At 36.0% G+C, this 23,704-nt stretch overlaps 1 protein-coding gene across 4 annotated transcripts in view; it reads left to right on the top strand.

Annotated features, from left to right (window-relative positions):
• The window catches only part of LOC149771337 (uncharacterized), a 61,314-nt gene that overhangs the window by 24,440 nt on the left and 13,170 nt on the right, over nucleotides 1-23,704 (top strand). Inside the window, exon 1 of one of the 4 annotated variants that reach the window (XM_089948624.1) lies at nucleotides 11,695-11,860. The exons of 1 other annotated variant lie outside the window; for it this stretch is intronic. The gene's annotated coding sequence lies outside the window, so the exon portion shown is untranslated. Of the gene's footprint in view, nucleotides 1-11,694; nucleotides 11,861-15,686; nucleotides 16,319-16,377; nucleotides 16,471-23,704 lie in introns of those variants that run through there. 2 more of the 4 variants (XM_089948621.1, XM_089948623.1) reach the window with 2 other exon arrangements.

The raw sequence follows: 23,704 nt of genomic DNA on the forward strand, positions 1-23,704 counted from the left end.
CTCAACTCGCCATTCTAGATATGTAAAACGGTAGTAAATGTGTTATCCTTTCCCATTGTGTAGTTACAGGACGGTTGGGGTGAGTGAAATGAAAGGGTAGATGAATCTGAGGCAAAGTTGGACGCATTGACAGTGTGTCTATAAATACAGATTCTAGTAGCAACCACATAATCGAATTTCTTATTATCCAGCTGTTAAACCATGGTGTGGGGTAAGTCTTTTAGAGGTGAATGATGCTTTGTGTTGTGTGTCGGCGAATAATGGCCATTTTTATCAAGGAAAGTGCACTAAAACCACACACGAACGGCAGGAAGCATTGTCATAACTGGCAAAGCCATAACAGATCGAGCGTAACGATCATATGATGTCACTGTAAAAGAGACTGAAGAGATATCTCCACCCCTCATATCCTGTGATTTTAGTGAATGTAGGAGGTCTTTGTCATGCGTAAAATTCACAAATGTAGGGGAACCTCAGCGCCTACCTATTAAAGTGCTTCTAAGAAAAAGCTTTTTCTCAGAGAACATAACTGCAACTGATTAAACATTGCTCACAGTCCGCTCAGAAATATTGTTTTTGGATGAGCGGTTTTGAATGCATTGGGCATGAGTAGCACACGTGCATATTTTGCAGTACGGGACGATTCTCAGTTTGATTTAGTATTTCAAGTGTGTTATGGTTAAGGTGGTGTGCTCCCAATATTTTATTTAAGTTATTAGAGAAGTCTCACCCAGGCTCGATTTTGGTTGGAAGTTAAATTAGTGAAAGATAAGTAAAGCTCAGCCCCCAGTCAGCAGTGCCGACGGTTAAATGATTGAATATACAATAAAGTGAAATTCAACGAATAACAATTTAATGATAATTCAATAGTCAAATGATTAAAATTTCCCAAGGACTCTCCTTCCGCTCGAGGCTGTGATTGCCTATTTCATCAATTGCTTAGTAGTGTGAGATAGCTTTTCACCTGTCCTTGTATTCTACTCATCTGTGTATTCTTCCTCCGATTCCTTCTCCTCTTCCTCCCGACTTACTCCAAATTCCTTCTCTTCCTTGACTTTTCTATACTCCTTTTCCTTTACAACTTTCTCCTCCTCGACTCTATACCGACTAGACTTGTCGAGTCCGACTGCTCTGCTAGTCTTACTTCCGTCTCCCCTCTTAGATCTCAACTGAACCGGAAAATCTCAACTGTCCCCCAAAAAGCTTCCCGTGAAAACACAAGGATGGTACAATATTTTCCTTAGCCCTCTCATCTCACACTACATCCAGCCTATCATCAGAAAACAGCTGTTAAATTTCTTTGGTCACGCATACGTTCACATCGAAATACTAGTACGTTCTTGTATGGTAAAACAACGTCGTAATAAAAGCACGGTATCAATTACTTCTCATACATACATCAATAAATTGCTTCACATCAGTACATGATCCTAAACCAATTATACTAAACAATGTCACATAAATCAGACACATTTCTTTACATTACAACTCGTGCAAAGTTCACAAATATTCAAATATCCATGCTCTGATAAAGCCATACATCCATATTAACTAATCTTACACACTTCAACCATTTTCCAAATTCACAATTCAAGCATGTGTAAATTCTAACATATCACATGAATGAAAGCACTAGTTTACTACGAAGTAACCTAATAGGGAATTACAAAATTAATTCTGACCACAAGCTAACAATCTACATAATTCTGTACAATATACTCAAGCTCATTTCTCAAATATGCATGTAAATTAAACACTACAAGATAATTAAACGTACTAAACGATCCTAGTAATTAAGTATACATATAACACATAATTACAATTACAATACTGTAATATTCTGCCAAAATCGATCAAATAACTTACTGACCCTTAGGAAGCTTTGTCTTTCCTTAGAATCTTCTAAGTTTTACCGCCAAATTACGAGTGGCTTCCTGTGAGTAAACCTATATTGGTCAGCAGTCTTCATAGGCGAGACTAAATTTTCGCTTGCTTATTAGAAGCTGTAATTCGGATTGAAATTGTTATCACACCCTCTATCTCAATTCCGATTGGATGTCGCTTGGACCCGATCTAATCAAACTTAGCGGACAATGTCCCCCTCGCTGTCTATCCACGTGGGGACGGATTTAGAACACGCCCCGTTTCGCCCTCGCGGGTTCCTCTGATATTAGGTCTAAGCTGTAAAACATCTGTGGGAAGTCGCGCGATCTAACGCCTGTGACGATTCAAGATGCCGGATCTTCTCTCTGGTCAAGGTAACCTTGCGCAAGAGATTAACTCTATCCTGCGGCAATGTTTATACATAAAAGCATGGCTTGTAATAATACCTTAGTTTACACGACTTACGAACTGGGGCTGAGCAAACGTGATCTATCTTAACACGCGTCATACTAAGGTGTGAACGGCTGCATATCGCTAGATTCTGTTTGAAGGGCTACTTCCATAACGTAACATTACCCAGTCCCGAGTAATTATACATCCTGGGTCGTACGTCTGATATTTATTGTGGTATATATATATATATATATATATATATATATATATATATATATATATATATATATATATATATATATATATATATATATAAAACGTATAATTAAATTTCAAAAATTCACTTAAAGCATCTTACTGATTCCTCTTTTGAGCGAAAGTTTCTGAAAAAATAACGAATTTACGTACAGTTTGAAAAGGTAGATAAAAAGTCTGATCAATACTGATTCACCTCGTCAGAGTAAGGTTGCTGTAAGAAATAGTTCCAGTGTTAATGGCTATTGTTCGTTTCACGTCATTAAAAGTTATATTTCTTTAATTATTTTGAAGAAATTATTAAAAAACTGAATCTTTTACTTCGGTTTTGGGGTAGGTCTGCTATGCAGATATCTTTTCAATAAAAAAAACCAGGATCAGAGTAAAGAAATCGGTTAATCTGGTCAGTCGCGATTTCGCTTTGATACACAGAGAAATACATGTTTTTCCTAAATTGACCCTGCGCCTCTTTCTTTTCCAATTGAGTGATGTTGACGCTGCGACCCTTTTCCATTGGATGATACAATATCACTGAATTAACGCTTGAATGAATAACGGGAATAACGTAAAGGTATATTATGTTGCATACCTTTGGATAAAAGCTGGTATGCATACTTTGTAATCAGCTTTGTTGCTGATTTAAATGCAATATCAGTCTTCAGTTATGATGTGATCTATGATGTTTAAAGAATTTACACACCCACTCACATGAAATGAATGATATACACCAGTATTGTGTACAAAGCGTTTGTATAAAAAAAATAAACCAGCCTTAATGCAAATAAAGTTTTTCGTACTGACTATTTATTTTAAATTATCATTGATCGGTTATGAAATATTTACAGTACCGAGTTTCCTGATCTGAAAAATGTGACATATCATTTTGAGACAGAGTGACTCTGCAGAACATGGGGCACACACACATACACACGCACACAAAGGCACACACCATGCTATTAAACGTGGAATTGAATCACGACAAACAAGTTTTACTTTGTCAAAATTGGAATAATGGTTCCCGTTATCCCCAAATTAACATCATATTTTATTCCATATCCGATTTTATTATAGAACAATTGTCCACACACACACACATACATACACGCACGCTCTCTCTCTCTCTCTCTCTCTCTCTCTCTCTCTCTCTCTCTCTCTCTATATATATATATATATATATATATATATATATATATATATATATATATATATATATATATGCAGGCCAACGGACGATAATGTCGAACGCGATAACGCAAGTAAATGTAATGAATTGCAGTGAAAAACGAAAAATAAAGAAGAAATATATTAGAAGTTGAAACGAAATCAGCATTACATAGCTCAGATATTCCATATAGTTAGAAATAAAATAATATATTTGTATATACATTTGATCTCTTAGGTGGAATGCGGGGAAGACGCATTGTGCAAGTTATGATGTCATGACAGGTTTCTTATACTTCATCAGAGAATATAAAATTTCTTCACTTGGGTGGTTTTTGCTGAAAATACCTGGTATGAGTCTATTTCTAAGATTCTCATAGAATGTCATTGTAAAACAGCGACGTTCATGTTCTGTTTGGTTTTTAACACATAACATACATATACGTCGATGGGGGTGGTGCCATTATGCTGTCCTTCCTGTATTCTCGATAATGCATTTTGTAGATGGGTAGGTAAATTAACGGTTGTATCAAACTGAACGGAAAAAATATAAAATCTATTATAGAGATAATTCTCATGTGACCTACTTACGGTTGAATTCCAAACCTGAATTGAATTGTCTTTAAGGTGTTGTCTGAAATTCAACAAAAATGCTTTTTCATCTACATCATATGGGAACCAAAAATATCCAAATCCATATCTGAATAGTATGTCTTTATCTTTCAAAATCTATGTAACTTTATTTACCCAACTCGTCCAGCATAATAGAACATTGTCATGGATATCGGTTATCACCCGTTCTAATCAACCTAATCCAATACTTAATACTTTTATAGTAATAAGCAAAACTTAAAGGTAATATCCCACATTCTACTCGTGATCACAAGGGAGTATGCATGTCTCGGAAGGTTTGAAAGTCTAATACAGAACCTGTCATGTAGTTGTTGTTTTTGTAGGGTTTAACGCCATTTTTCAGCACACGATAGGCTATACCTGGCAGTCAGTATTAATGGTGGAGGAAGAACCCGGGAAAATCTCCGGAATGAACCACCGACCCACGAGAAGCTACTGGCAAGCTTTCTCACATATCCACATTGGCCGAATCTGAGACTTGAACCCACGTAGACAGAGGTGAGATGGCAGTGATCCGTAACGGAGAGTGCTTTAGACCACTCGGCCACTCGGGGCTCCGAACCTGTTATATATATTTTCAATTTTACGTGAATATATGCCCGAATTTCAGCCGCATAAATTAATGCAGGTGTGATCAAAACATCAAATAGTTTGAAAGCTTCTATCACGGAAATTTGGTTAGTTTATTTTAAATATTGCTCTCTCTATGTAGAGACTTGTTTATTTGAATTGCGTGTTCTTGTAATGCTTTTGTCCAGATAAGAATAAGAGTGAAATATAATTCCATGTATTTATACTCAGATACGGTTTGGATTTGTTTACCCATATAATACCACTTTTTTTTACATCATACAAATCCGCCGTTCCTGAATACAATAAAATTTTAATTTTATTTAAATTAACACATATTTCATTGTTTTCATAAAATGTCTCCACAATATTAATATGTCTTTATAAAGAACCCACTGCATCAGCACAGTTTGCAACGTCATCAGTAAACAACAGAGCAGTTAATATAAGATATTTCTTGTGTAATAAATTTACTATCAATACACGTTTCTGGGAGGTGTGATACTAAATGATTTATAAATATATTGAATAGAAGAGGACTTACTAAGCAGCGTTTCCAGGTACACTTATAAAAGATGAACAATTATATATATTGCCGTTTATCTGCACTCTAGAACGCATACCTTTCTACACAGAGTCTATAACTTTAAACTTTCCATCGATTCCTTTCTTGACTAGCGATTCAATTTTTTTTACATGGTCCATATAGTCAGAAGCCTTTGAAAAATCAACAAAAAGGCAATAAAAACGACCTCCTTTTTTGTCAGATATTTCTGAACCACTGCCTGAAGCGAAGCAAAAATTATTATCTATTGCTGAGTAGCCTTTGCGGAATCCCGCGGGAGCTTCTTCGTACCACTAAAAGAGGCATTGGTTTGAAATACTGGTAAAAATATATTCAAGATGTGAGTAAGGGAGATACATCTGTAATTATTATGATGATCTCAATAAGGACATGTGTTTAAAGCCGTGTTTAGTTAAACAATCATTTCGGCTATTATTCTACCCGTCCACCAGACTTTCCTGCTTTTAAAGTTCGAATACTTTTGATAACTTCAGCTTCAAAGACAGGAGTATTAAAAAATACCATCGGAAATGCATCTTCGCTAGCCATGGTTCCGATATAATATCCCTATCTACACCTTGGTGTAACGAGCAGATATTTCTGTGCTTCGGGTCTGTGAATTTCATTCGATACGGGGCCAAGTCTCCGCATCCAGTCAAAATTTAGTTGTTCATATTTGAACACTGTTCCTACAAGGCACCACACAACTGGAATTGACACATACATTTGCAGTTGTCCAGTGCTGGTCCGTGTTTGTACAAATATCTTTTTCAAATACACCTGAAATGGCTTCCCTCTGGTACGTAGTAATACGTTCGGTGTTAAACTTACAAGTATCCTTTTTAAGTCATTTACCTCCACCAATTTCGACTGATGTACAATGCTCTGCTATTGGTTAGTTGGCATTACATACTATGGGATGCAAAGCATAAACTCCAATAGATGTCGTTAGGAGAAAGCACTAAAATATATGTTCGATCCGCCAAGGCGTACATACGGTTATCATATCGGCACCTTGGCTAGGGAAGATGTCGGAAGTGTCAGTCATACAGTTAAAACTGATTAATGTGAGTCATTACGGTGCAGTAACGATCTGAAGTACTCGTACCATTGAAGAGGCGAGATCATGCAGCAACTGCATGCTTTGCCTTTGGTCTAATTTATAATCACCGTTTCATCTCCTAATACAAATAAGTATTTAATCTCGCATATTTATTTTTCAGCCAGATTTATATAAAAAAAATGATGCTAATTGGAAGAACTCTACGGAGACGTGCTATTTTCAAAACCAATATAAAGTTGTGAATATCTGTCATCGCTTTGCAGTTTAGAAATATTATTAAATGAAACTTCTTTGTTAACTTTGCCATATTTTCATTGACATGTAAACGTCAAAAAAAAATTAATTCCCTAACAAACTCTTGCGTAGGATTTAGTAACTGGACGAAACATTTGGTTGCCTTTGGAATAATTGAAGTTTTTGAGAACTGTTAATGTACTACTTGATGTTTAGATTCGCTTTTCCCAAATTTTAAATCCATTGTAATACTTTCAATTTGATCTTTTCAAAATATATTCTTATAATATTATTCAAATTATATGAAACTTTATGCCGCTCAGTCAAAATTTAGTTTTCCTGTCTAATTATAACATATGATACAATATTTAACCTCTGTAGGTTTTCATATCCAAAACCACTTGCTTGTTTTGTAGATCTGAGATTCATAAGAGCCATAAAGAATCAAGCTATTATCGTTACCAGTATTTCCTTTAATTTATTGCCATGCATATTTTTATGATTCTTTGATGATGAGCACGTAATAATAAAAGGTGCGGAGATATTTGATTACCCTTGTATTTAGTCCCTTAGAAACTATGATGTAAAGCCATTTTTAAAACTGCCGATGAGATATTACAATATAGATGTGTAACCACGTGCAGTGTGATTGGTCCAAAATTTAAAACGCTTGAACACTCCAAATAATTGTCCATGAAATAGAATCCTGATATTTTCTCCAGAAGATCAATTTTAAAACGAAACAAAACAAAAAAACCTAGTTTAATCCTAAGATATTAGATAATTTAACTAATGATTTCATTAATTTGGCAACACATCCTGATACTGTTGTATGTAAAGCCTTAAGTAAACTAATCGGACGTCAGTTCTTCTCGTACTGCTGTGATTTTGTATCCATTTGAATGCAAGTTATTTTTCATTAATTATTCCAAGTACAAACTATTCATGTCAGTAAGATGAAACTTGTGAAAAGGTCTACCGTAAAACCATCTGGTACTGGGGCTCTTGCAATGTTGTAACTTTTTGGAAGTAATCTATTACTTGTTTTTGTATGAATTTGCCTTCATATCTTTAAAATTGCTCTTTGCTTAAGCCTATATATTTTATTTTTTTGAGAAGATTCTCTGAACCGTATTTTCTATCATTTCCTCATTCTCTAGATTTTTACAAGAAACTTCAAATTTCTTTAGAATGTAAAATTTACTTGTAAATATTTCATTTTTATCGTTTTGTAATTATTTTATTGACATTTTATTTATCCGATATATCTCTCACTTTTACCCATTTCATTCCGGATCGAATATTTCCTCGAAACATTGCTTTTCTCATACTTCAAATTCTATCTTTTTAGACAAAATAGCTACAGCGTTTCATGGAACCATTCTCTAATAACGGTCTTTTTTTTTGCAAATTCTTTTTCTTGTATTAATTTACATTTCGCTTATATGAAGCAAATACAGCTTTTTTTCCTCCATAAAATGTCCACCAAAAATGTTATCAACAATCCCATATACATAAATTTTTATTTTGGATTTTGATAAATTTTCAATATTTCCATCAGATCAGTCGAAGTTTAAGGCAGCTATAGTTTATGTCATTAATGCACTTTGTATCTTCCATTACATTGTATTAATGCATACTGTACTTTGTACATTACTTGGCCTTTTATAAGATGCCGGATATTGTTGGTATGACGACCATCATTTGTCAGTTTCTTGAAATATTTATTTTTCAGTGTGGCATCATACATACTGTTGAACAAAAGTTTACCCACAAAAAAGTTGTGCAGAAATGTTTAATTACACTAATTTGTGGTTTTAATGTTGACGGTGTGGTATTACTGTTGTCTTTAAGTGCTGATTGTTTCATACAGGCTACCTAAAGTTTTCCTTACCAAAATTAGTTTCATACATTTCTTTTGCAGTGGGAATCTACTGATACTACTACTACTGCTACCAACAACAAAGCTGATTAGTAGTTATAGTAGTAGTAGTAGCAGTAGCAGTAGTAGTAGTAGTAGCAGTAGTAGTCATAGTAGTAGTTGAAGTCCTGATTAGAAACTCATTTCAGGTGAAGTGGATTCATTCGTTTTGAGCGTTGTCTTCATTGTCGCATTTTTCTTCTTGGCACCTCCTTAACATTACATTCTTCTTCTTGGGACACCTTAACATTACATTTTTCTTCATGGCATACATTAACCACACATTGTTTTCTTCTTGGCATACGGTAACATTACATTTTTCTTCTTGGCACACCTTAACATTACATTTTTCTTCTTGGCACACCTTAACATTACATTTTTTTTTTCATGGCATACCTTAACCATACATTGTTTTCTTCTTGGCATACCTTAACATTAAATTTTTCTTCATGGCATACTTTAACATTACATTATTGTTTTTTGTATACTTTAACATTACATTTTTCTTTTTGGCATACTTTAACATTACATTTTTATTTTTTTCTTTGCGGATTTATGTGCATATTTTTTGTTGCTGCTGTTGCCATCTTGATCTAAGGTCGGAGTTTTATGTATTGGTCTGGAAATCACGATGTTTGCTAATACATATGTCAGGTTCAACCCTATGGTCAGCTAGTTCGTCTGTTTTATTCGCCCATGATGTTGTACATGATGCATTAAAGAATAATTATGGACAGAATTAAAAGCCACTGATTATTTCTTTTTGTACGGAAAGACTGTTCATAGCTATTAAAATTTTTAAGCTCTATTTCGGACTTCTAGATTTTGGTCAATACACCGCTGATCGGGCCATTCTTATTTAATTGTTACAGAGAGTGTTTGCCATTTAGTTCAGAAGTGCAGGAACAGACTACTCCCTGCAAGTTGCTAGATTAATCTTAATTTATTAAGAATATATGCATTTTCCCCCGGAATTGATGTTTATCTCTCTGTCTCTCTCTCCACACACACACACACACGTTTGATACTTGATATGACTGAAAAGCCACATCGTTTGAAGCGTTGATCTACCCTAATACATTTGAAATTAATATATATTTATGGCAGAACGTATTTCAGATTAATGCAGATTACAATCGCACATATGTGTTCCATCTTTCATTACTAGTACATGATCTCTGAAACAATGTTATATACTAGAATTACTCAGGTATATATTTTTATTTATATATGACTTTTATATTTGTATACGATCTATCTACTTTAAGCCAGTAGGCAGTTATTAATTGCTAAACAAAATTCTTTGTAATAGAGGAGAACGTTTTCTAACACGATTTGAGCTTTCTACTGAATCACCATCTATTGCATTGTCATAAATCATAGGCGAGGATGTTTCTTGAATAAATACTGTTCAGACAAAACATTTGCGCGCTCTCTAGTTTCCGTGAAAGCAGTTTCCATGTCAATCACTTGATTGGCAATAGATTTCAAATAGGATATATAAAATAGTGTTTTCAAAACAGTGTACGATTATTTACGTTTCAGTAGTACCCAGTACTTGCTTGTCAGCTTCGAATTATTATGCATATATTACAAAGATAATGGCGGTAGTTTTTCATGTTTCTTTAAAAGCAACAACAACAAAAAACTGCTCCACTCATTTATTTTTATTAAGTACAGTCAAGATCGTTGCATATCATGATCGATGATTCTCTGCGCATCTTTATCACCCGTGGCGGCCTGTGCAGAGATTTGCTCGTTTCCTTGAGTACGCATTATAAACATACACCATTAGCAACACAATGCAACAATCCAACACATGATCGATGCTTGACTGCTTGTAATATAAACGTTGGCTCATTCATACAGCATGAAGGTCATGTTGGATAATTTTGGCAAGACAAATTTACGTGTGATCGCAATGATTGGTTACGTAGGTTTATGCATATTCTTTGTAATCTCAGAACAGGCTGACACATGTAATAAGGGAGCGTAGCGAATCCTTGCCAGTGGCTTGCTCATATGTAAACCAAACTAAGCAACATATAAATTCACAGATCATATATTTATTGCATCGTATTTTTCGGATAACACGCACGAGATATGCGAAGCTGATGGACTTTAGATATGTAGACGCGCGCATGATTGTGAAACTTTCTTTATAGAAATTGAAGGTAAATAGTTATCAGTACGTGTGACTTAAACTTCGAACATCTATAGGTATCATATGTAATTGGGAAACAATGAAGGTATTAATGCACTGTACATGTACAAACATTCCAAGCTAACAATGTTCAGAAGTGAGAGAAAATATCTTCAATATATGAGCGGGCGCACTCAAGAGAAGAGGTATCGATCAACACAAGACTAATCAAGATAATTCTCTCTTTCACGAGTGCTTTGGCACAATGCCAATTTTAGAAGTTCAAAGCTTATCAGGCGTTGGCTTATGACAGCATGATTATAGTCAACAAGACTACCACTGCTGTTAGTTGAAAGGCAACATACAGAGGTCTGTTGCCATTGGCAACTATCCATTGAAATGTTTATACAGACTAGTCTGTTATGATAGAGTACGTGCCATTGTGTGCGTAGCTGCGGTGTACTGATCCTCTGTCCTGTGTAAAACACGCACATATAAACACACCACAAAGGCATATTTCAAAATTATTTTGTGGAGCTGTTCTTGATTTATTGCAGAGATACTTCCTCTTATAAAACGTGATGCGCATTACACTTACATGATTGATATTATCTTGTTGGCTAATAGCCAAACATACTCTTGTTATCGACCCACCACACCAGCGTTTTGATTTAGGAGTGTTGCAAAAACCTTTTGAATAGATGCTAGCTTAATATCATACATGTATATAGTGAATAGGTGGTCGTACCTGGAATGTATGTATGGCACTCCTCTTGTACATATCTCGTATAGATCTCGATGACATCATGTGATGGTCATATATAGGGATAGATTACATTCGCAAATGTGTGCCTATTATTTTGCGGCAATAAAATCTAGAACCTAATCGGCAGTAATTACTTTTAAAATAGATTAAACAAGGAATACAGCATTGGATGTTGGAGTAATATGTCATATACAAAGCATAGATTTAGTTACCTACATGTTGTTTGTTTCACAGCTGACGTCACGGAGGTTGTCCTGCCCTGTACTCTGAGGGTAAGAACAAAATCATCTTTCTAGTATACTTGTCTACATGTGCTCGAACTACTTTTTCATGCGGGTTTAAAAGAAGTAAAGGCGCGCATTTGTTATTTTTATCCATGCTTTCTCCGGATGACTTTGCTGTTGTTAGTTTTGATTTGGTAAATGACATAGTTGGCATGAACATTGTTCATATTGTCAATGAATTATGCCATGACTGTTTAGTGAAACAAGACAAAGCCTTGTGATGATTGACAATCAGATGTTGTTGTACTATTTTGCCACAGTATTTCATGTTGTGCGTGTGACATTTGCCAATCTGACAATAAATCACTATATACAAGCAGGGATATCTGTAACACGTACATGTACTAGTGATGAATGACAACCCGATTTAATTGTACGAGTTTGTCACATCATTTCATCTTGTGCTTGTGACATTGCCTATCATCAGCTGATAGTAAATCACTATATGAGAGCAGAGATATCGTTAACAGGCACATCTTTTCACTGCACGTGAATCGCGAGGATAGCTGCATTCCTATCTATGAGCTGTTGTTCAGTTGTTCGCATTCAGAGCTCAATCATTATCATCATCGGAAGCCATGGCGTTCATTCACTATGCTCTTTACCACCTCTGACGGCCTGTGTTGAGATGTCCTCTTTCTTCATGAGTATTTGGCAAACTGCTTAACCAATCACTGAGAGCACCAATAGAGTTTTTTGACTGATAACTCATCATTAAGTTTTGCATTGTTTGAATGTGGCTGTCATAGTTTCAATTCCAAACACAGTCGCTTATGGATCGATAAAACGGTCATTTTCGATTCGTGCACTGTAAATTGTTACATTATATTGTTGGGGACGTATATATTGTTGGGGACGTATATGTAATTGTGCGTTTTCGTAAAAGCGAGGAAACCTCTGCACAAAGAACCACGGGTAATAAGGAGCATAACAAATTTTCGCACGTGGCCTTCCTGTATGTTGCCAATTGTGTCAAAAAATTTACTCAGTCAGATGTGTACCGATGAGAAAACGAGCCAGAAATACAATATGTTCAAATGGCAGTCTCTAATGATGGTTCATTTTTTTACGAATATTAGTTGACACCTTACTTTCATAGAAAATATATGCTAGTTCACTGGTGTATGTTAATTATGGGTGGTCTGCAGTGAGCATGTCATTGCCCAAATTTTTGGTACAAAGAAACAAAGTATAAACCCCTACCCCTTCCCTAATAAAGCAAAACAAAACTGCTGTCTTTTATTAATTAGGTACTTTATCCTACGGACTGTATTCGTTGGTAACGTTTCTAAGGATTTATTAACGAAATGCGTGCTGATGCTGCATGCAACGTGGACGTTCACTAAATAGGTGACACGTGAATAGATTAAAATAGTATTTACTTATGTTGATTAATGATACATTTTTTTTTTTGATTATACTAATCTAAAGGTGAATGTTATCTGCGAGTAGCTTTTTGCACATGCGCCTACCAGACATACCTTTATCGGAAGTTAAACTTGTTGTTACAAGCCGGAAGTGAATGGAGATTGGTTGAAATATGTTTGACCCATTCGAAGTTTCCATTTACCTTGTTAGAAAAAATCGAGATTTAGCTGGGATCGTAAAGATAGTTTGAGCGATCGCGGATGTTAAAACTAATCGGATATGAGCTGGCGAGATTCTACTGCATATGTTCCCTTAATGCTCTCTACGGTTCCCTAAAGGCTGTCTGCGCTATAATTGTTCTTGTTCGACGTTACAATTCGTCAACTTTTTACGATTGTCTAAAGAGGAGCCTCTGTTTTCATCTTATTTTAAACTGCAAACCCACACCCCGATAGATATTTTTTTTTTAATTTAAAAAAAAAAACTTTCAGCACGTTTTCGGTGCATTACTGGCTTTATCATGCCGAGAAAATGTGAGATAAGTGCCATTTCAAAGTACACACAGACAGCCGGCCCAGCTGTTCTGGGTGGATATAGAACCTGCATTCCTAGGATTACGCGTTAGACATTCTACTACTTGAGCTGCTGAGGCTCTCAACAGAACAAATGTTGTTTGTGGCATGTGCTGACATGTTGCTACGATCGGGATTTCCGTAGCAAAATGCGTCGAAACCAGTGACATGGTAGTTGGATTTTACTGCAGCATGTAGTAGATAATGGTTTAACGTCGGATTGGTTCACGTGCATGTCTTGCAATCACAGCAGGGGATTTAGAAGAAGTGGATCACGTCTCATAATCTCTTCCCCGATTTTCTTATTAGTTTTCATAATCTTTTTTTTCGGATTTCATTACCAACTCTACTTTTTGCAATGCACAAATATATATTCAGTTACTTCAGACAGTACGCTTCTTTTTTACGTTATTTATTCCAGGTTTTGGTGCTTTCAGTCAACACTTGGTCTAGTTCAGTCACTGGACCTTTGTCTCTATCAGTTGACTTTGTCAACGCCTGATCTAGCCCTGTCACTGTACATTTGTTACAGTCCCGTTTATTTTCTCAACTGTTGATCTAGTTCGTTCGACCTTTGTCACAATCCTATTGACATTGTCATTTGACATCGCATTTGTTACGGTTATCTGAATCGTTAGTTCCATATTGCATGACAGTATTTTCTGTAAAGTACACGCTTAATTGAAATAATCGCAATATGCATTGTTCACTTTAATAAGGTTGAAGTTTATAAATAAATTCTCTGCGTTTGCTCAGAAGCTCGTTATAGTCTTTATAAAGCTTTTAAGAAAATATGTTAAGTGTGTTACAATAGTTTTTATTAGTTGAAACTTAATTATCACACACACACACACACACACACACACACACATAATTGTTTTCAAATACAAATATGCTTTAAAATTAAGGTAAAGTTAAATCAGTATTTTAATTTAAGTTTGGAAATTTTAAAAAGGGTATGTGATAAGTAAAAAAATATATTGCCTCCCCACCCCCGGGTTGAAGGAGAGAACCGTATTCTCGAAAAGTATGTTTTAAATTGTGGAGTCATCACAGGCTTAAGGTTCATGCATGCATATGTTTTGCGCTTTTGAACGAAATCTTTGACTGATATGACTTAAGTTTTTTTTTGAAGGTACGTTAAAAATCCGAATCACACACACACACACACACAGAGAGGAAATCATTGAGGTTATAAAAACAGATACAAACTATTTGAGATCTATTAAAGATAACACTGTTCTACCTTATATTTTCAGATTGTTTAATAGCTTTATAGATGTTGATTCATTGATATGAACAACATTAAGGATTTTTCTTTGGTCAGATTATATATTGCGTAATTGTTTGTTTTTACACCATAAACAGACCAATTTTATCTGCTAATTTGTTATACTATTTGGGTGGAACAGTTCAAAATATGATGAAATAAACATGCTCATAAAACGTAAACATGTCGCAGATAATACGTGTCACTGATGGGACGCATTCTAGGAGCAGAAGCGTTCTTCTTAAAGCGTTAAATTTTACATGTGGAATCATTTACTACTGCAGTTTTCAGGTTTGAGATAGAACGTGGAATACAGACATTTACGACTTTCGGAGCACTGGGTGTACACATGTGTTTGCACTGGGCAAACCTTGTTAATTACACTTAATACATGAGCGGTTTGGCACTGTGCCAGCGTTCAGCATCGATTGACAGACATTATTCTGTAACAATAGGCTCTTTGTCGACTATACCAGTGACAATCACAAAGCAAGAGATTAATTTGAAATAGAATGGCAATGTATAAATGTCGGTTGCTATTGGCAACTAGATATTTCATTAGTCATACTGACAGGGTGTGCTGGCCTGCGGTGATAAATGAAATATCCTATGTCAGATAGCAGACGACTCGGCGTACCTACCAATCCCATTATTTTTTTGTGTTACAAGCCTGGGGGAAAAGTATTCTGTAGCTGTATAATAGAATGACGATTGATTTATTGCAGAGACTTGGCAGACTACAAAACTGGAGTAAATCTTGTAATGAATGTACAAGTTAGATCTCCCTTTACATAAAGGATATCCTCAGTTGGCAAAGTGCCAAACCAACTCTCATTATCGACCAACTGCGCAAGCGTGTTAATTTCTGAGTGTTATTCAAACCTTCTCAACCGACTTGTACACCTCATGAGTTTATATGACTATATCGTGAATACGAGTTTGCGCATGTGTTTAACAGAGTTGATTATATCAAGATCCACGATGCACTTCACTTGCACGTGCTACTTGAATATCGATCACAACTTGAAAATTGCTGAGTGATCTATTTACATGCATGAAACATGTACATGGGTGACTAGTGACTCGTGTGAAAGGAGCGGATTCAATAGTCAGCAGTAAATAAACTTTACAAATATCCAAACAAAGCGAATGGTATACTTTGAGGAATGTAATATGTGGACGCTTATCGTCTAATTCGATGCGGCGGAAATTGTCAACTGAACCTATACCTGGAGGGTAAGAATGAAACAACACTCTTTAGTACTTGTCTGTATAATGCTTGTAATACAGTTGTCACGTAAATGTCGGCATTTTATTAATGAGCCGAGGGTGTGTTTCTTTTGCACAGTAATATTGTACACATCATCTCTGTCGTGAATGTAACTATGGTAAGTAACACACTTTTATTTTCGTTATCTAGATGGATTCAACTTGATTAAGACATTGTAATCAACTGCTGAAAATGTGGATAGGCATGTCTTTCCGGTAGATACTATTGTTTTCCTGTGGTGTATGCAACTAATTGCATATCCATAGCGGGCAATAAATCCATATCGGGAAGTGCGTTCGTTGAACGCTATCCAATCATATCCAGAGCTAATAGTGAATTGGTACGCACTCACAACAGTTTAACGATCAATTTATAGTTTGGTAACATTGTCAGAGGTGTCACCAAACTTTGTAAGATCCTTGTGGATTTGATGAATATCCAAAGTTTAATATTTTTAATAGTTTGTTTCCTTTTTGTTTTACACATTGTAGTCCATTCTCAAGGCGTATGGCTCGTTTAAAAACAATTTTTATATTGATTTAAATTAGATGACAAGTAATAATATAGCAGCTGCCCGTCTCAATATTTAAATAATTCTATTCCAAGCTGATTTACTTAGGACAGTATTTTGTATATGCATAAATGATGAATTTTCACAAGCGTCTCAACTTGAACTTTAGGACTGTAATTCTTATACGTTCGCCATATGGCGGGCATACTATTTTAAGCTGTTGTCCGGCCGTCAGTCTGTTACCAATATCGTTTCTGGACAATAACTCGGGTTGTTTACATTCAACAATTACCTGGTTTTGTTAATGGGTTGCACATGGGGCAAGGAATGTATGGATTTCAGGCTTTAAAGGTTAACGCCATTATGACTGAAGTATATAAATGGTTTCAGCACACTAAACTCTCTGCCGTCTACAGTTACCAAGCCTTGTGGATGGCTCGCACTTAACAAAACACAGTGATTTCGGTGTGAAAAGTCAAATATCAAGATTACTGTTACTGAAGGAATACAATTCGTTTCCACACAGTTACTTGATTTCTTCGCCGTTTACATTTACCAAACTGTGTGGATGGTGTTTACTTTGGTAAGGAAGAACCTCATCGATTACTGGGTCTAAAGGTTAAAGGACACGATCTTGTTAAGTCTCATAAGAGAGAAAATAATGTCATGGTTATGCTCATTAAGTTGAGATTGTTAAGCGTCTGTATAGAGGACTATTAAAATCGGGATGTTATATGTGCCGTTGACGGTGCTTTTGGATTAGTTTGTTTCCCAGAGTCTTGGATAGGCAGGGTTTTTTTTTGCAGGCTTGCAAATGGGAAAGAAGGTACCCAGTGTTCATCAAGTACATTTATTATGCTTCTAGGTTCTTCATTGTAGGTTTAGTTTATGAGGCGTGCTGCAAATTGCTGATAAGATGATTTTGATATTAAATTTCATATTTGGATTCCTAATTGAGTTTTCCTAATCCATTATAGGACGCGCTATTTCATTGTATACTTGTAACTTTACATTTGAGAACAAATAGATAATCCCTTCTTTGTGTGCAAGTTCTCAGATTCGCTTAGCAATTGTACATATTTCATTTGCATGTTTGTTACAATTTAGATATTTGTTATTTAGTGTCCTGAATATTTTATTGTCTGATATTTGCAGGGTAGTTCCTGAAGTTGTGTGGTTGTAATGTACGAGGTTTTGCTTTCGTCAGCGATTTTCCATGATATTATATGATACTGGTTGCAATCGAATCGTCAGTCATCTTGTTTATTTATCCAATGTGTCAAGACCTCCTTTTTGCTTCTAACAGTTTGCCTCATTCGTATTTCTTGGCAAGATAGAATCATCCGCGACGAGCCTAATCTCTGATTTCGCTTCAACTATGTCATGGGTTAGAAACAAGATTAGACCGAATACACTACCTTGAAGCACACCCGACACTTCATCAACTACCTCCGAATGTATGAAATATGAAAGATTGTTTCCCATCAAAGAAAGCTTTGCCTTTGTGGCTGTAACGCCATTTTCAGCGTATGGCGGCCAGTATATCTGGTTGAAGAAAATCCCGTAAGACCCAAGAAGAATCACTGACCCAGAGGAAGCTACTGACACGCTTTCTCAGATACCCATGTTGGCCGAGCCGAGACTTGAACAGTCGCAAACAGTGGTGAGATGTCATTGATCTGTAAAGGTGAGCGCCTTAGACTACCGGTGTTATGGGGCCCCTTCAATCAAAGAGTGAAGAGGCAATCAGTCTGATGGATTTTGACGGAACTCAGTAGGAACATAATGGCGTTCAGTAGCTCATGATTCATTATGTCAAATGATTTTCCCAAACTAGCCTGAAAGCTTTTGCCAAGTCATTTAGCATATGTGCTGGTGAGTTTTCAGCAGCAGTAGTTCATGAAAAATTGTCGTCGATCTGAGATGATTGTTATTTTTTTATATATATAAAGTAATCAATGTGGAACATTCGACGTATTAAAGAATCTTTCAGCAGATGCAGGTAACTTACAGCGGTCCGTACTTTGGAGTGATTTTTCAGTATCTCATTTATACGACGGCCATAAGACAGTGCATAGTGTGTTTTAATGTTCATTCATCGATCCGGATGTCTGTTTACAATTTCATTTCTCCACAACAATTCTTTGTGAATGGCTTGTAAGGACACGACCTGTCGATCTGGCTGACAAAATATCAAAGGTTAGGGTCACTGTGACTGAAAGGAGAAAATGGTTTCTGAAAACAACTCTAGTTCTCCACCATCTAAAGTTACAAAACTGGGTTTATGTCCTGCTTTGTGCTAAGGAAATTTTTTTTATCGATTTCGCGGTCAGCAGCTTAAAGTTTAATGCCACTGAGATCAAAAGAGAAATGGTTTTCGCAACACTCAATTCTTTACCAATTACAATTTCCTAACTCAATGGATGGCTTGCATTTGGCGGCAAGGAAGAATCCAATCGATTTCGAGGCCAAGGTCGCTGACTGAAAGAAAATGTGGTTTCCACATAATCTGAGTTCTCAATCATTTGCGGTTACCAAACTTCGTGGATAGATTGCACTTTGGTTAAGGGAGAACCCCACCGGTTTTGGGATCAAAAGGTGGAAGATCTGGCATAAAATGACAGAGAAGAAAAATTGTTACCACACATGAACATTAGTTTTACTTCACAGACCTGATCGAATTTTGTGGATGGCTTATACTTGGAGTTAGGAAGAATCATGCTGATATTGTGTCCAGCGGTGAAAGCTTAGATTCGCTGATGGAGGAAAATGTGGTTTCTTCATGTAAACTTCACTTGTATTCATTGAAAACTGTTACGCACTGGGCGGGCATATTATGTACGGTCTTCGTTACTCTTGTTATACAATACAGATAGTTGCTAGTCTCCCGTTAAGTTACCGGTTCTTTATAGAGTTTTCTCGTAGCCCTGCCCAATCATTTACATCTACATAAACTGAGTTATTCCTGCTCAAAGTCGACGTATATTTCCTGTATATTAGTTCTCCTTGTGGTAAGCATTCACACATTTTTCCAAAATTACTGAGAATCAATTACTAGTTAAATTTGATATCCCTTCTGTTGCAATTGAGTAACTAAATAAGGAGATGGCATCGTATTTCTGATTGACATATATAAGGATCTTTACTTTAAGATGCAATTTCATGTGTTTATTAGTTCTTTGATTGTTTCTTAATACCATTAGCAAGAACTGATTTCTTCCTTTATAGAATGGACAGGTTTATCGTATGGTATCGGCTGATGCTGTTGTTGTTGTAGGGTTTAACCACATTTTCAGCACACGATAGGCTATACATGGCGGCCAGTATTAATGGTGGAGGAAAGAACCACCGACCCACGAGGAGCTACCGACAATCTTTTTCACATACCCACATTGGCCGTATCCGAGACTCGAACCCACGCAAACAGGTGAGATGGCAGTGGTCCGTAACGGAGAGTGCTTTAGACCACTCGGCCACTCGAGGCCCCCTCGGCTGATGTGAAGAGAAGCTAAATAAGTTTGGATTGACTCGTCGGAAATGTCTATTGTGTGCTGATTGGTAGGAGCTGCTTCGTAGATTTGTCATATCCTGAGTAAGCCTTTAAAGTAAATGCAACGTTTACTCGACACATCAGTGGTTTGGTTGTATCGGTTACTTTCCATGGTGCCAAGAACAGTATTGTACACCCATTTAAGATTTAAATTGTCATAGAAACTTAAGTGGGGTGAATAGTAATGAAGTTAGTACTGCGCTGAATGCATTTTCTCAAAGGCTGGACACTTGGTTGTCCTTTTATATTTATTTTGTGTTACTGGCTTTGTTTTATGTTGAATGAACGCTTAGAAACTTTAAGAGGCACATGTCTGCATATGTATATTTAATTGGTATTATTTATCGGTTCTTCTTAATGTTCATATCTTGTCTACATATGTATTTTGTACCCGAAATTAAGTAATTCGAGTAACTGACCAGTGACATTTATTTTGGTAAACAACATAATAAATAGGTAATATTTTTCTATCATTGTAGCCTAAGTATTCAGATGATTTTCATTGGAGCCAAATATGTATATTTGAATCTGAGCCTAGGCCATCAGGTTTTAGCTTTTTATATAATGTTAGTTAAAACAAATAGTTTATTCTTGCCTTAACTAAAGCAGAATCATTCTTATTGTTGTGTTCAGATTTTATTTTGGGTTAATTTATGTACTGAAATTATTATTCATCGGAATTACAAAGTCCTCAATAATATTCTTAAACTTTAATTTGGAAATTTAGTGAATTCAGACAAGAACCTTGTATTTTATATCATTATGAAACATAAAATTGTTAGCACATACCTACACTCCAAGTCATTGGCACATTAGCACGTTCGAGACTAAAGGCACATCAACACATTCAGTACCGGAATTTATTTGGAATACCATGAGAGTTCATTTCGAACTTCATACCTTTGGACATGTGATAGAACTTGTAGGACTGTTTGAGATTTAATTAACAGTAATAAAAGTTTAAAATTTTTACTTTCTATTCTAGGGAAATTAATTTTATTATTGAATTTTGCAAAACTTGTTTGTTTTCCCTCTTTTCTATTACTTCTTTTAATACCAGAGAATCGTAACAGAAACTTGGGGACTAGTCTCACGATACGAATTCTTCCTAAATATTTCAGAAAACTACAAGTTGTTTTTGAAATTTATATTCTCTTTGTTTCCTAATTTTCAAAGTCCCAGGTGTTATTCAGCATAATTGAGACATTTATAATGAAACCAACAAGGTCTCACAGTGTCATCAGAAGTGGAGAACCTTTATTTAAAACCTATCCAGGAATTATTTTAGTCCTCGAAACATAATGAAATGCTTCAGCTTGCCCGACAATATATTCTTTCTGAGGCGACCGCTCCGGTGGCCTAATATTAGAGCGTCCGTCTCGGATGCGGAAGGTCACGGGTTCGAACCAGCCGAGTCCTACCAAAGACTTACACAAATGGTACAAACAGGTTCCTCGCTTGGCGGTCAGCATTAAGAGGACAGTGTTAGGACTGGTCGGCCTGGTTTCTGGATAATATGACTGGGTCGGGCATGATGCACTTGTCTGCGGCATGATACACCAGTACTATACATCAGTATAAACGGCCACACTGCAGACATCGTAGCGATATGACTGACCTTTCTTTAAAAGCTACGTCAAAAATCCAAAGCACACACACGCATACACACTTTTTGAATCGAAGGCTTCTTGAATGAAGCAAGAAAATAATAAAAAATATATTGGTCCACTATTTGGTGGAAAACATTTTTTGGATAAAGGTGCTTGGTTTAATTAGCAAGACTATCTGGCTTTGAAATGAAAGTACTAGAATTGAAATTAAAGGTCAGGATGGAAATGGAGTTAAGAAAGCGTCCGTTTAAGGAGGATGAAAGAGAAAGCAACTTCGGAAAGAAGCGAGACAAATGCAGCTACAGAAAGAATGATCATTGCAAATACAGAAACAGGAAAGGTAGATAGAGAAGATGGGATACTGCAGATGCACAGAGAAAGAAAGAATAAAGAGGAAAATAGAGATGCTGAGAGAAAGAAAAGGAAGAAAGGGTTCTCCAGTGTACGTTAAAAGAAGTAGAACTGGGAAGTGGACCTCCCTCCTTTACACAGAAGTTCAGATTTTGATGTTACTAGAAATATTAGGTTAGAACCCCTTTTTATGGACAATGAAGGGAATGCTGCAAATTTGAAATTACAAAGAGGGAATTTGCCTCTGCTATTACAAAGTGTACTTTTTGGCAAAGATCGTGAGGTCTGCCCATCACTGTCAGTACAACAAAGTGCTGATTATGATGCTAACAATATGTCCTAAATGGTTATGAGTTGGTACCGGAGGCATATCGACAAAGGTTTAGGAACTGTAAAAAAGAAATTGTGAGAAGGTGTTAAAGACTACGATAACCTCAGACAACTCATATTAAGTGAAGAGTTCTCGATCTGTGTCTACAGCGACACCAAAGCCACCTTGATAAGCATAAGATTAAAACTTTAGGAAATACTGCTCGTAAAGCTGACAGGTATTCGCAGACTCGTAAAGTTCGATGCTTTAAAATGTCTTCCTCTCAGCAGTTTTTTATTTTAAAAAAACTATATAAGTCTCGTACGAGCATTTCAAATCTGGCATAACTTTTAGAAATCAAGTTTTCGGATAAGACTGATCAACAATCCTTATTCTTGCCTATTGTAAGAAGAAAGGGCACGTTATTTGTGATTTCTACTGATTGCAAAGTAAGCATCAGAGCAAGACAGAACTATTCCAAAGGCTTTTGCTTCTAAGAAGCCAAGTTCATGGTCGTGTATTGAAATCAATACTTTTCTTGGGTCAATCCATCCCCAGTCTGATTTTAGTTTGGAAATTATGAATCATTCATATATCCATATAAGTTACAGGTGATTCGGCCAAGTTTATTTCTATTAAAATTTAAGGGACATATGATCTTCTCAAAGTCTTTTAATTTGATGTACATTGCCTTTTTCAGAGGTTTCTAACAAAAATGTTCGTATTCAGGGAGTAGAGTGCGACTTTAATTAATGTTCCACTCTATTGTGAAAATTTGTCCTTATTAGGACACGTGACATTGGAAATAGCGGCGTATTTAAACATCGCGTGTATTCATTAAGGCAATGACTTGATATAAAGGTTGTGGCTAGTCCACTTGTAACTGAGAAGCAGTGTTTGGATCAGGAAGTCGATCTTTTTGAAAGTGAAATTCCTAATTTATATGCAGCTTGTGCAGTTATTAGAGATAATACAACATCTCTTGAGAATGATGTTGGTCAGGAAATTACTTCTTTAGCT

Source organism: Sinohyriopsis cumingii, unplaced genomic scaffold, assembly GCF_028554795.1.
Source record: "Sinohyriopsis cumingii isolate HCF-2022 unplaced genomic scaffold, ASM2855479v2 utg001944l, whole genome shotgun sequence".
NCBI lineage: Eukaryota > Metazoa > Mollusca > Bivalvia > Unionida > Unionidae > Sinohyriopsis > Sinohyriopsis cumingii.